Here is a 14738-nt window from a genome sequence, read left to right on the forward strand (position 1 = left end):
GTAGGGAGCCTGCTTCCCCCTCTCTCTCTCTGCCTGCCTTTCTGACTACTTGTGATCTCTGTAAAATAAATAAAAATCTAAAAAAAAAAAAAAAGATGGAAATTCTGCATTAGCTAAGATGTGTAGATATAAACACATTGTATCAACACGCCAACATTCTTAAATACTGTATTTAAATATCCTAGAACACAACAGACATATCACTAATAAACATTTTATTAATAGAATGTTAAAATAAAAGATAGGTAGAGAGAAGGTCGTAAGAATGTAAAGCTTAGAAAGAAGTAGGGGAAGGAAGTAATGGATGTAGGAAGAAAAACAGTAGAAGTAAGGGAAGAAAAATATATTTTCAAGTGTCATATATTCAAATAATGTGGCAAAACACTGCATATCTGGTTTTTGGAACTGTTATTAAAAAGCTAAAAACCAAGAGCATATATTAAATTTCAGGAATTATTTTTTCCTAAGGACTAATTTTTAAGTGCAGGTTTCATGCTTTAAAAACACTATGGGCATATAATATGTCAGGAGGAAAGCACAATTATATGGAAGCTCACATTGCAAGAGGGTTGAAATCTCTAAGATAGATACATTTTGTGCTTATGTTATAATTTTATGACTCTTTAATTAAGAAAGGCTTGGTCATTTGTGGTTCTGATATTTTTTCCTGGGCCTTGCTTTATTTTGATCTCCCAAAATTAAGAGTGAAAATTACTTAGCATAAAGTAGTGAATATGGGCTTTTCAAAATAAGCATATTCTTAATTCACAGCAAACCTTCTCATAATTGATGCAAAAAGAGAAATTAACAAGGCATACACTGTTATTATCTTTAGAGTATTTATATTTCTGATGTACTACAAATACATTAGAATAATTATAATTCGAAAAGGAGCTTGTAAAATTTGATGATGCTACAGAAGCCCAAAAATAAAGAAGCAAAAAGCAATATGATTAAAAGGTAAATCTTATATACAAGTATAAATACACATTCACAAGGCAACAACACAATGAGCTTCATAATTTCTGTGTATTACATTTTAATATGTTCATGTAAATTACTTAAATTAAAATCCCTGAGTACATGTTGGTCATTCAGCTTTAAGATATTTTCCTTGTTCATATTTACTTAATATTTTAGTCATCTTTCCCATGACAATTTACAACTAAAAATCCACCTAATGACTTTGCATGCATTACATTTTATTGTTGCTTTATAATTATTTAAATATCCTAAACAGTAATTATGAGTATATGTGAGGATATTGTAATATTGCTTATATAAAAGTAACTAACAGACTCCTCCAGTCCTCTCTTACCTATTCTGGATAGGTAAAATTTATTTTTTTTACTTCTTTTAACCTCATCCTTTGTCCTAGTTACTCATCTTCTTTGCACACCTCCCAAACTAATTACCCTAAGGTACCATTTTCACAGTCTTTGTAACCAGATGCCAATTTATCCTACCTAAGGGGAAGGTTCTTGAGATCTTGAATTCTATCACAGTATCACTATAGTATAGAAATTTATGAAGTTTTAAAATTCTACTGTAGAATCACAGGATGACAGATATGTAAGGAACTTTAGAGATAATTTAGTACAATAAAATCCTCAAATTTTACAAATGATGAGTATGATGTAGCAGTTTAAATAACTAGATCTTGGTCAAACAGCTAATTTATGACAGAACAAAACCTAGAATCTCTTAGGAAGATTCAGCCCTCCTAGTTCTATTTCTTTTCTTTTTTTTTTTCCCTTTTATTTTCTCCCCCACCCCCAACACAGTAAGAAAAATGGTTCCTTTTTTTTTTTTTAATATTTGAAACATATTTGTTTTCCTGTTTTATCCCCCTAGGCTTTTGAATAATATTATGCTTGCCTTAATTTAATTCATAGCCCCAAACAATAGATTACTGAAGTGAACTAAAAAATAGTGTCTATTAAACAGCATATGACACGGGCTTTGGTGAAATTTTATAAGAATTTTTATAATTCACACTATATATTTTCACAGTGAACTTTTAAGTCTTCTTGCCATTTTGGCATGCTGGCATGAAGCAGACCAAAATATGCCATGTGACATTTCTAAAAGAAGCATGACATGTGTGCTTTGATCAGCCTAAGTACAGAATATTCATTGTAATTATAATTGTAGAATGCCCTTCTACCCCTAAATACCATCTTTTATGCCCTACATTGGTGTCTGACACCTTTATAAAATCACTTTGGGAACTGAAGTGCTTTTGGGATGTTTGTGTATGAGTGTGTGTGTGTGTGTGTGTGTGCAATGAGCAGTGCAAAAAGGCATTGCACTAGTCATTTATATATTTATATAAAATCAATAGCAGTCAGAGGAAAATAAAATATTGCAGATTACCTGGAATGCAGCCATTACTGCCTAGATATGTTGGGGGATACTCCCAGGGAACTTAATATTTAGGAAAGGAACTGACAAATGCTTTAATAAAGCTGGAAAGGAAAGTTTATGTGAATGCAAAGGAGAAAAAAGATGTTCCCTCAGAAGTAAAGCTATCGTATTTTTTTTCTCAACTTAGCTAACTAACTTTCAGGAAAGGATTTGGGTAAATATACCCACACAATAAATATTCTTCCTCAAATAATTTCTTAAATACTGCAGAAAATCAATTTTATTAATTATGTTTCTTCATAGGAAAATAAACAACTGTACTAATTTCATCAAAGTCCCTGAAAACACTCATGGGTGGATACAGTGCAGAATTGTATTAGACTCTGGGAATATCAGGGTATATATTTTGATGGAAAACAATGTATTGAGTGCTATGATATTTCTTGAATAAATAACTTTGTTTATGAAAATATTTTTTATCCAACTTAAAAAAAATTGGGCTTGATTTTATTTGTCTATTTCTTTGTACAAGTAAGTCCTGATGGCTGTAGGTGAGACATGTGGACAGGATGTGAATAATGACCTTTCTAGATGACTGATTGCTTCAGTTCACTAAAAGTGTTTGTTTACAAGTTTAAGCAGTCAGGAATCTGGCATGGCAACCCCCCTTTCTCTTGCTGTCAAGGCCCTAGAGCCTCAAAGGAACAAGAAACATCACATACACTGAGAGGATTGCTAAAGGCTATGAAGTGCTTCCAGCATACCCCCATCTTTCATAGAACAATTGATATATTAGACATAATAAATATTGCATAACCTTCAGGATTTTGGCAGTCGAAGTTGAAGCTGAGAACTTTCACTTTTTTCATTATTAAATGATTTTTTTTAACCCTGGAATCTCCAACTTCACATAGCTTGATGATGTATTTAAATCATAAGAATGAAGAGGGAAGCTTCCACAGATTTTATAAGAACACGTGAATACTTGATATATACTATACAGCATTCACATAAAAAATAAGAAAAAAATGTTTACGAATGATGATAAGTATAGCCAGTTTTCACATTTTTTTCCAGTGCTCAGAGCATTTTTTTTTTTTTTTTTCCCTCCAGGACAAGTTTCTGCTGCAGCGACTCCCTCTAGCAGCTCCGTGAACCGTGGAAAGGGAACGGAACACCAAACCCATCCTTTCCAGTAAACAAATGGTAGGGAGCAGGAGGAAAGTTTAGCCAGGGAGATCAAAAAGAGCGGGGATTTTTTTTTGGAGTGGTTGGATGGATTCATTCCAATCCCAAATCCCTTCTCCTCCCGCCTCCCCAGCCTCTCCTCTCAGTGCTCCTTTGCCCCCATCCTCCGCCCCTGCTTTCTGCCAGAGCTGTGCCAGCAGCGATCTTTAGAGCGCACAGAAACGGCAGTCCCAGCGAAGGGAAAAGCTCAGGCCACGCCAAAAGCATTTAGTTTATTCAGGACCGATCATGAAGTCCAATGAAACCAACGTTGGTCAATAACCTGGATTTTGTCGTCTCGATTGCCTCAGCTGACCCTAGCAGTAAGCCCAGTCAAAGGGGCGGCCCCGCACCTCTCTGGGAGTTGGTATGCAAAATAGTTACGTCAGATGATGGGGGCGGGGCACGCCCGGGTTGAGTGGCAGCAGCTTTTGCTGTGGGAGGAGGCGCGAGAATCAGCCTGGTTCAGTGACTGAGACAAACTGGAGGTGAGAGGAGCTGGTGCTGTCCACTGCGCTGTCGGTGCTGAACCTGGACGCGAGCGGACGGGTTGCTCTAGCACCTTGAGGCAACGCCCTCTTGCACTCTCTGTGCCCTGCGGGACCCGCTTCACCAGCAGGACCATATCAACTTGACAAAGGAGTGTGGTATCCGACGTGGGAGAGAGTCCTCTGTTTGCCACCTAGGCTCCCGTTCAAGCGTGACTTTGGAGATTTCTATAGTTTTAGACCAAACTATTTTCCTCTTTTCCCAGCTGAAATGATCTTTTAGGGTTTTTTTAAACTATTGTTATTATTGTGATTTATATATCCACACCGTTTAGGAATCTTTCTGGGAGACTTTTCTGACTCTTAAAATAAGGTAAGAAAAAGAATATTATAAATTATTACAAATGGGGGAGAATGCAGAGTACTATAAAAAATTTAAAAAGCAAGTTGTGATTTTTATAATTTGAAACGGGACCTTTGGCAATGATTGCAATAATTATTTTAATAATTACTACTATTGTTTTTATTACAAGAACATCAGTTGGTGATTAAGCACTGAATCCTAGAGGGGAAGTTGAGGTTGTGTGTGTGTGTGTGTGTGTGAAGTTAATGTCATCAGGTTACATCCTGGTTTATAAATACAAATTTGTAGAGCAACACTTCCAGCATGGCTCGAGAAACAAGAAACATTCAATGCAAGCCCCAAATATGTTAGTAAATTACATTAAATAAATCAACCAACAAGTTGTTTAAAACAAATGTAATCTTAAAAAATATTTGAGTGGATTAATCTCTGATTAATCAAGATTACTTCTGAGATCTATGGCATAGACTGCAAAGTACAGAGCTTTCTTAACATTTTTGGAGGGGAGGTCGGAGGGATAAGAGCATTTATACCATGTTGGGTGCATTAGATGTGTTATTATGCAGTAGATCCAAATAAAACTTGTGAAACTCATTCTCTGAGAATTCTACACCCCAAGGTCATGTGTATTTCCAAGTTGGGGGCTGTTTATTCTGCTATTGACTAGTAAATGTCTTCCCCTCCCCACCCCCTCAGGTTAGAGGTGGATGTAAATGGGAAGCTCTGATTTAATAATACAGTATTAGCTTGTATTATAGCCGCTACTGCTGTTGGTAATTGAATGGAACTGGGAAGCGTGGGCTGAGAAAATGTCTCGCTATTTCAGCAATGTTTAACCTCTTGCATGTTTAAGAGAGCTTTTCTCTACTTAGGAGATTTTCTTTTGAAGCTATGTTCCTTTTGTCAATTGGCAATGTGTTTTGAGTGTGTATGAAGAAAGAATTCAGTACAGAAAACCACTGAACAGTACTTCTCATAGTGAACAATTATTAAATGATGGAAGTTAACTGTGCTCTGTGTATTTCTTATTACTATTCATTACTTTATTTGACAGGCATGATGTTTGTCTGAAAAATAGAATTATTAATTTTTGTTTATGTCATTTAGTGACATTAGATTAAGAATAAATGATGGCTGGAAAAATATAGAGGAGAGGTTTACCTTCCAGGGAGAGAGTTCAGGTTGCAACTAGACATCCTATCTTAATAGGAACATGTAAAATATAAGCTGTTTCAGACTTAATAAGTATCATTCAACTGACTAGGGCTATGTTTTTCAGCAACTCAAGAGTATGCTAATTTAAGTGTATATATTTGGCTATTTAAAATGATCATAAAAATTTCTGCTCTAGTTGCATTACACTTACCAAGTATGAACTTTAGCTTTAAAGTTTATGACTTAAAATAGTTCCACTGCATAGAGATTTTTCATTTTATTTACAGCACAGTCCTACATGAGAGTGATTGTTACAGGAAATGGATATTATTGCAAACACTACAGGCTAAATGTAAATCCCCTTAAGTTGTTCTCATGTTTTACCCTGAGCAGATTGTTCTTTGTAGGATTCCTGTCAGTCATGTGATCTGACATTAAATATTGATACAAAATTTTTAAACACTGAACAGGTAGAGAGGCAAAGGAGGATATATGAAACACTGGGTCATGAAACTCCTACCAAACATCCTCCTTTAAATTAATTTAGAATAATTATTTTCTTCAATACATTTTGAAATTTTCTTTTTAAAACTATGTGAGTATAAGCACTCTGACTATGGAATTTCAAATGGCTTCTTTTAATTTCAGTTTTCTTTTCTTTACTGAAATATCAAATGTATTTTTAATTTTATAACTTACTGGAAAGGCAAGAACAGAAATAAACACTATGCTCACCTAAATGTATTTCAGTATCTCATTGATTTCTTTTTGCATAAAGTTTTTTAAGATGTGTATCTTTGTTTGAGTATAAACAGTTCCCCTGATCTACCAGCATCAGAAATTCTTTCAGATGAAGTTTAGTGTTGTCACAGTGAGATGGTTAAGCACTAAAATCAAAGTATGCTATTGTCAATCATGAAACTAGTAAAGTAGTTTCAATGAGATTTAACATTTAAAATATTAGAAACATTTTTCATGATTTTTTGTACATTATTAGCTTTTATATCTTAGTTCTGAGGTAAGGTAAAATTAGATAATTAGATGACCATGATAAGCCCAAACTTAGCACATAAGGGATGCTGTTTGGATACAGAATACAACTCTTACTGTAAACAAATAAAATTGCCAACTTTGAGGACACCTATTAAAGATATTTAAATGTGGTGACTCTTCATAAATTTTTTGCTACACCAAAAAATGACCGTATTTTGGAGTTACAACTTGTCCATGTGAAATTCAAAGGAATATTCAATGGCACTATAGATAGCCTGCTAAAGCATGAATTCATTTCATTACATAGGTTCTATTAAGTACCTGCAGCAGTTTTTACTCCAAGATGATGAAGTTTTACCAAATGTATAGAAAAATTACTGAACTAATATAATCATATGTCACATGACAAGCTCAAGTTGTCTTTCTTAATTGCATCTTGGTTTTCTTAAAACACAGTGAGCTTCTCAAAACTTTAAAAATGATATTACTGGGTAGATGTCTTTTTTTCTTATAGATAAGATGAATAACTATGCAGTTTGATAATATTTAAGACAAAGATGAAACAGTTGTTTTTTTAAAAAATCTATTAACTAACATGTACAGTAGAGAATTAAAGAAAATAATAATAAACCAGAAATGTGTTAAAAAGTTTTAGGGGATTGACTTTTTAAAAGTAATTTTTAAATTATACTTAAGAGATTATGCAAATTATAGTTTATTGAGAATTTTCTTTGAATAATAGCAATTTTTCATGTTTAATTCTCATTTATAAATGAGACCAAAACACCTTCAATAATATATTTCTATCAATTCTGTCCCAAACCCAATCCCCCTAATAACTCTAGTATTTTTATTACTTAATGTATTATAAAGTTTTAAACCCTCATGTGAACTAATTGGCCAGAAAAAAAAGCTTCTTGTTGTTAACATTATTGTAACAGCCATGTGACCAATTATCTTACCAAACAGACTTAATCACCTTCTGCTTCAACACCTCCATTGTCCTTTGGGCCTAGACTAGTTAAGGTGAACTGTGGGGTCCCTTGTGGAAAATCCTAATTTTCCCATTAAATTGGTCACCACACCACAACATTCACAACAAAACAATTGGTCCCTTTGTGCTTTAATCACCTTAGTACTGAGGAAGTTAATATTAGTATAGCAGATGAGAGAGTATTTTTGATAAATTCAGAATTCCAAGGAGTTTTAATGTTTTTTAGAGACAGTATTAAATAATAGTATGAGTGTGTGATATAATGAGTATGTATGTGTGTACATTGTGTGTACAGTGTGTGTGTGTGTGTGTGTGTGTGTGTACATATATATTTCTTGGTGTACTCTACTACAAACCTGCAGTGGGAATGATCTTAAACAAGCAAGTTCAAGAAATGCTACTTAATACAAAAAAAATTCACTTAACAAGCTATAATGCAATATAGATTTTTAGTAGCAAATGTGTCTTTTTGTTGTTATTTTTATTTAGGCTGTTACGCTTTAGTACACACCAATTTTTTGCCATGAAAATGTCATTCATAAGCTCTCATGGCGTGATTGGCAAGGGAAGGGACAACTGGAAATGAAAATTTGCCAGAAATAAAGCAGCAGAATTGATGTGTACGTAATAAAGAGTTTATAGTACCACATCAATTCTGAAAAAAAAAAAATGAGTGCTGGTAAAGGTTTTGAAAGTTTCTATCTCTAAAAGAGATACATCAGGTTTACTTCATATACATTTTGGGGTAATAAGCCATGCACTTCTAAGGGATACAGCTGGAATATCCCTATACCTAAGATATTTTGATTCCTTGTATATCAGTGTTTTCATGCATAGATGTCATAAAATGTGGGAAGAAGAGCAGCTTAACTCTGAACTTTCTTGCTCTAAAACCAAGTAATTAATATTAATTTAATGTAGCTTTTGGTATCAAATTATGTAAATCTCTAAAGCAAAGTAGTTGCTTAGTGAGTTCATTTGCATGTCAATATAGAGAATATTATTCCAACTCATAACTGGTTCATAGCACTGCTAGCAATTCTAAAACACAATGCAAAAGATTTGAAAATACTTTTCTCATTCAGTTTTATTTAAATATATCCATTGTAATTGACAGTTAAGAGAAACTTACTTTAGTGATATATTTTTTCTATGTTAGTAGCACTAAGGTAGCAATTAAAACATACATACAGTAGCAATTAAAACATACAGGTCTGAACTACGTTCCCCAAAGATGATGATGAAATGGAAATAACTTGCCTTTCATGATTGGACCACTTCCACAAAACACATTAGGTAGTGTTCTAATGACCATCAAGGCTTTATCTTTTATAATTTCTAAAACCCTCAAAGTAAAGATGTTTTACTAACATGAAGTGGCAATGCCCCCCCAGGTACTCTGTAGATATGTGCCCCATTTTCTCAAACTATAGTAATTGCTGTGATCCTGACATCAACCAGACTCTGAACTGCCTCATTTAGGATTAAGGAGGGGGGTTCCATTCATCTTTCCGAAGAAAGAAAGAGAGTGATTTGCGACTAATAAACACATTTGCTGTCTCACAGTAAATTGTGTATTGATACTTGAACATAAAGTTTTTGAGCCTGGAGCCTTGCTTATGACAAGAAGAAGACAGAAAGAGATACCATTCAAAGTATTAATACATATATATATATTTTATTCACATATATGTACATACATATTTTACTCATATTAGGCTATTTTATTTACATTAAGTCTAACATTTGTATAACTGAAAAATTCATATTGTCCTCATTTGAAATATGAGAAAATAGACGCTCAGATCAAAATTGTACGCCTCTCCACGTTCTGATCACACAACTAGGAACAGGTGGATTAGACAATCATACCTAATTCATCCCTTTTGCAGCTATACTGTGCACTCCAGCACCTCTGTTTAGGTCAAATATTCAACTTGGTGTGTCTTATTTAAAACTATGCATTTTTTGTGAGACTTTCTTTACTAAACGTGAATCCATCTTTACTCTTTCCCCAAGTCTTTCACTTAATTATTAAGTTATATAGAAATGATTTTATGGCATTTATTTTTTAGTATACACACTTTAGAATGCACAAAGGTTTTAAGAAGTTTTTCCTTTGTATTTAATATTAGAAAGATGCTACATTGCTTGATATCATTTACCATTAATAGCAGTAGGGACAGACAATATTTCCCTTTCCAAGTTAAATAGAATAAGAACAGTAGAATACACTTTAATATGCCCAAAGAGTTCTAGGTTCCCCCCCTAAAAAGTCCTACTGAATATCAAATACAAAGACATCTTGAACTTCAGCCCACTTCAAGCAATTACCACTTGTGTCCTATTCAAACCTTCAGACTAGTTAGCTACTAATATTTTAAATAGACTGTGAGATGAAATCAAGCAATCAAAATAAAAAGAGGTGGTCTAAAGTGGGTTCTTGAACACTTAGGAAACACTAAATACTGCATTTATTGTTTTTTAACTCTATTTGAGGTATGAAGGGAAACATTGACCACTAGCTGATGCTCTTTGTTTTTATAGAGGATTAAGCTCACTGAGTAGAAGAGGTGAATACTGTTGGCCATAATTATAACACACTTCCCAGGTGAGCCACAGAGTTACATCAGATTCCCTAGTGAATCCTCATTACCCAAGTTTTGGGTTGTCCTTATTAAATGGATCCCAAAGGAGATAGAAAAGTTTGATTTATAGAGGAAATTAACTTAAACGTGAAAGACAATACAGCTTTTATTAAATATTTTACATATCAGTTAGCAATATTGGTGCTTTACTTTTGAAATGAAGCCTGGTATAAAAGTTTTTAATCTTGACATTTCTGAACTATTTTGTACACTATTCATTTGACTCGCTGTTCCTCATTCTCTGTGGAGCTCTGCAGGAAGTCTGTTCACTCCAACAGTTACAATTATTCTCTCTTCATAGATATCTTCCAAATATATAGCTCTGGCCCAGATCTGAACTCCATTAATATATTTACAAAGGTCTGCTGGACATTTTAACTCTGATTTCATGGTGACAGCACAAACTCGATGAACTTATCATCTCATCCTTAATGTGGTCTCCCATCCTAATTTTTTTGTCTGTCAGTTAATGACACACTTACCTATTCACCTAGGTCTGAAAAACTCACAGGTGTTTTAAACATACATCATTCTTACCAAACTATATGCAGGGACTCCCCAAGTTTTGACATTCTTCCCTTTGTTATAACTTTACCTAATTCCTATTTGCTATTCCCTCATCTTATCACTTTTACCTTGACCCACAATATCCCATCTCAATAGAAATTATTTTGACACTCTCTACATTGATCTCCCTGATTCTTATTTCTTCCTGCAGTGATAATTACAGATGACAAAAATAGAAAGTAAATTTTTTTAGCAATTCATAGTGTATTATACAATATGCTAAGTATTTATAAACATCATTACATTCTATATGCACAACACCATAGGAGGTAGACAGCAAAAGACCAAAGCTTAAAGAGTGACATTGCCTACAGAGTTGGGACTCAGACCAAGCTCTGTCTGAAACCAGCTGCCTGATTAGTATCACTATTCTCGCTGATACAGACTTCATATCTCTTCTAGATTCCTCTCAGTTAAAGTAAGCTTTTAACTGTCACTGTGTTCTTCAGAAATCATCAGTGGATCTCTACTTTTTACTATATTAAGTTGAAATTCTCTATTTGTTGTTGTTACTGGTTCTATAGCCTGCGAGTAATCAATTTGATTTTCAATTTTCTCATGTGTGCAATGCACATATGTAAAACAGAGATGGATCAAAATATAAAGTATGATTCCTTTCCTCTGTACAAAACCAGTGTCCTGTCTGCACTGTTGTGTGTTCAAGAATCTCCACCTACATCTCACTTCTTTATTTCCAGCCAAGTTTTTTAATAATATAAGAGCACATTGTGCTCATATGTGCTTTCCAGAGGCTCCAGTTTTTGTTGCAATTAATGTCAAGTCAGCATCACCTTGGATATCACCAAGATCTGTATTTTTTTCACATGTACATATTTGTTTTCTATTGTTGTATAAAAATTGCCATAACCTCAGTGGTTTAAGCATTTATTATCTCAGTTTCCATGAGTCACAAGTCTGGGTTCAAACTAGCTGGGTCTTCTGCTTAGAATCTCACATCAAGTTTTCAGCCAGGAATGGGCTCTTATTTGAGACCCAGGTTTCTCCTCTAAGATCACTGGTCATTGGTAAGATTTTTTTCTTCCTCCCTCCCTCTTCCTTTCTCCTTCCTTCCTTCCTTCCTTCCTTCCTTCCTTCCTTCCTTCCTTCTGTCCTTCCTTCCTTTCTTTCTTTCTTCCTTTCTTCTTTCTTTCCTTTTCTTTTCTTTCTTTTCAGCTCAGAATCCATAAAAGTTTATTTTGTCAAGGCCAGATAAAACTTCAACTGATTCCTTCAGTTTCTGATCTATAAATCTGCTTTTAAAGGGCCCACCTCATTAGGTCAGGTCCAACTACAATAACCCCCTTTTTGATAACATAAGGTTAGCTGACTTGGAACCTTAATTATGTCTTAAATCTCTCCTCCTTTCCATATAATGTAATAACCACAAGAACACTGTATCACTTTGTCATCTTCCATTGGTCAAAAGCAAGTTAAAAGTTCTACCTACACACAAGATGAGGGGATTATACAAGACTGTGGGTCATTGGGATGCATGTAAGAATTCTGCCTACTATACCTGACTCAAGTTCTGCTTGAACCTTATAACCTTTTCTCTATTGCTGTTGTCCCACGAATCTCTAGCATTTATGACCTGAACTATGCAATGAACAGTCTGGTGTGGCTTTTGGATTTTTTATGTGTCTTAGGTTGTTCTTCCTAATTAATCTTAAGGTCTTTTTAAAGGAAGAATCCTAGGAATTCCTTCCATGTGTGCAAAACTTTGTGGTTTAAAATTACTCCATTTACATATTTTACAATCATCATTGAAGTTTATCCTTTATGTCTGCCTCTATTATGTTTTGTACATCTAATTTATGCTCATGAATTGGTTAATGTTTTTAGATTCTAGGTTTTGTTAATCTATTCTGTTTTTACTTTTTATTTTTTGGCCTTTGGTCTCTGATGAATTGAAAACCACACAAAGGGTTTATTATTATTATCTTATTTATGCCACATAGAATCTTTCCATGCAAATCAAGGATTTATATTTAATATTATGCTTTATATATTATATGGAAAGTGAAAATGATGCAATAAATTATATTTACTTTGAAAGAAAAACTTTACATTTTAAAAGAATGTCATCTTCAAAAGAATATCACATTTATGATACTAATAATTTTGTTCTTATTTATTTGGTCTAAAAATTGGCAAATATTTAGGTAATTATTTTTATTTACATTTGTTATACAAAAAATTTTATTGTACTTACATCTTTTATAGTTTTCATACAATTATGGTAATTTTATCTTGACAAAAGCTAAAGAAAATTAACTAGTATATCAATTCAATTTTAAATTTAATAAACAGTAATTTTCTTAAAAACATTAAAACATATTTAATATAAAATAATCATTTCAATAAATATAATTAAGTGCTTACTGTGTTTCAGGTGCCCTTTGGGGTGCTGGGAATTGAGTGAGAATGATAGAAAGTTCCCACCCTATTCTTTCTGTGGAAAGACAGACAATAAGCAAACTAATATAGACAGAAGATCATGTTTGTTAGTGGTAAATGTCACAATCAAAAGTTAAACAGGTAAAGGATTACTAAGGAATAAAAGTGGTATCTAAGGTAGGGGTTATCTTGGGTGCAAACTCTGGCATTCTGTGGTGCCCATTAAGTAGTTTCTGATAAACTGACATTCCTTATGGATATTGTGAATAATGTTGCAATGAATGTGAGGATGCATATATCTCTTTGAGATGCTGCTTTTAATTTTTTGGATAAATAGCCAGAAAGAGTTGGATCAGTGGATCATATGATATTTATATTCTAAACTTTTAAGGACTATCCATACTGTTTCCCATAGCACCTGTATCATTTTACATTCTTGTCAACAATGCACAGGGTTATTGTTTTTTTTTTTTTTCTTGTTTGATAATAGACCTCCTAACAGGTGTGAGGTGATAGTTCATAGTGGTTTCAGTCTGCATTTCCCTGATGATTAGTGATGTCGAACAACTTTTCATGTACTGTTGGCCATTTATATATATTCTTTAGCATATCTCTTCCATTTATGAATGTCAAATTATTGCCAAAATCCAAAGGCTCCCATCATGATGAAAATTATTATTTTTTAAATTTTTTTTTTGTTAGTGAAAATTAGCATTCTTCTTTGCTTGGCACTACAATATTTTGAAATGTGTTATTTAGATTAATTTTTCCTTCCACTTTTAAATACACTATACAGAACAGATATTGCAACCAAATTCTGGGATTTGAAGCTAATTTCTGAAAACTAGTTTGTACTCTGTGCATTGTATAGCTTATTTGTTCAGAACTTCACATTCTTTCATAGAAAACTTAAGGGCTTTAAAATCTATGGTCCTTTGAGGCAATGATCCAGTGAGCTGGTATTTATGTCAAGTGATTCATTATCCTAGACACTATGGCATTATTAGGGGAAGAGAAATGCTTAGCATGCCTTTTGCATTTGTGCACATGCTTGAGAAACCACAGTGTTTATTAAAAAGTATGACATCATGGGACCATGTAAGGAAAATGCAAAAGAAATGTGATCTAGATACATCCACAACTTTATGAAATAAATACAGCAATTAGATGCACAACATCTCAGTCTTTTGGCAGAATCTCAAAAGTTGGTGCATTTACAAAAAAACAAAAAGTATGACTTGAAAGAAATTGCACAAATTGTGGCAATGCTTTCCCTAAATTACTTCTTTTGGTGAGATTTCTCATAAAGTTATAATTAACTGAGCTAAAAAATTTTTAAAATGAAGAGAAAAATTCTAGAAATGCTTTGCATTTTAAGTCTATATATTTACAAGTAATGACAACAAATATTTAAAATAAATACCCTCTATGTTTATTTTCTTTGGACAAGTGTCCTATTTTTTATTTACTGAAGCCTGAGGATGGGGAAAATCCTTCATTGAGTTTGTTTTCATGTCTGTGCACAAATAGTACAATTT

General features: G+C 33.4%; 1 protein-coding gene across 4 annotated transcripts in view; it reads left to right on the forward strand.

Annotated features, from left to right (window-relative positions):
• Positions 1 to 4052: 4052 nt before the first annotated feature.
• FSTL5 (follistatin like 5) overlaps positions 4053 to 14738 on the forward strand; it is a 758840-nt gene continuing 748154 nt past the window's right edge. For all 4 annotated transcript variants that reach the window (XM_047717766.1, XM_047717769.1, XM_047717768.1 and 1 more), the window contains exon 1: positions 4053 to 4455. The gene's annotated coding sequence lies outside the window, so the exon portion shown is untranslated. The remainder of the gene's footprint in view (positions 4456 to 14738) is intronic.

This window comes from Lutra lutra, chromosome 2, assembly GCF_902655055.1.
Source record: "Lutra lutra chromosome 2, mLutLut1.2, whole genome shotgun sequence".
In the NCBI taxonomy this organism is placed as follows: Eukaryota; Metazoa; Chordata; class Mammalia; order Carnivora; family Mustelidae; genus Lutra; species Lutra lutra.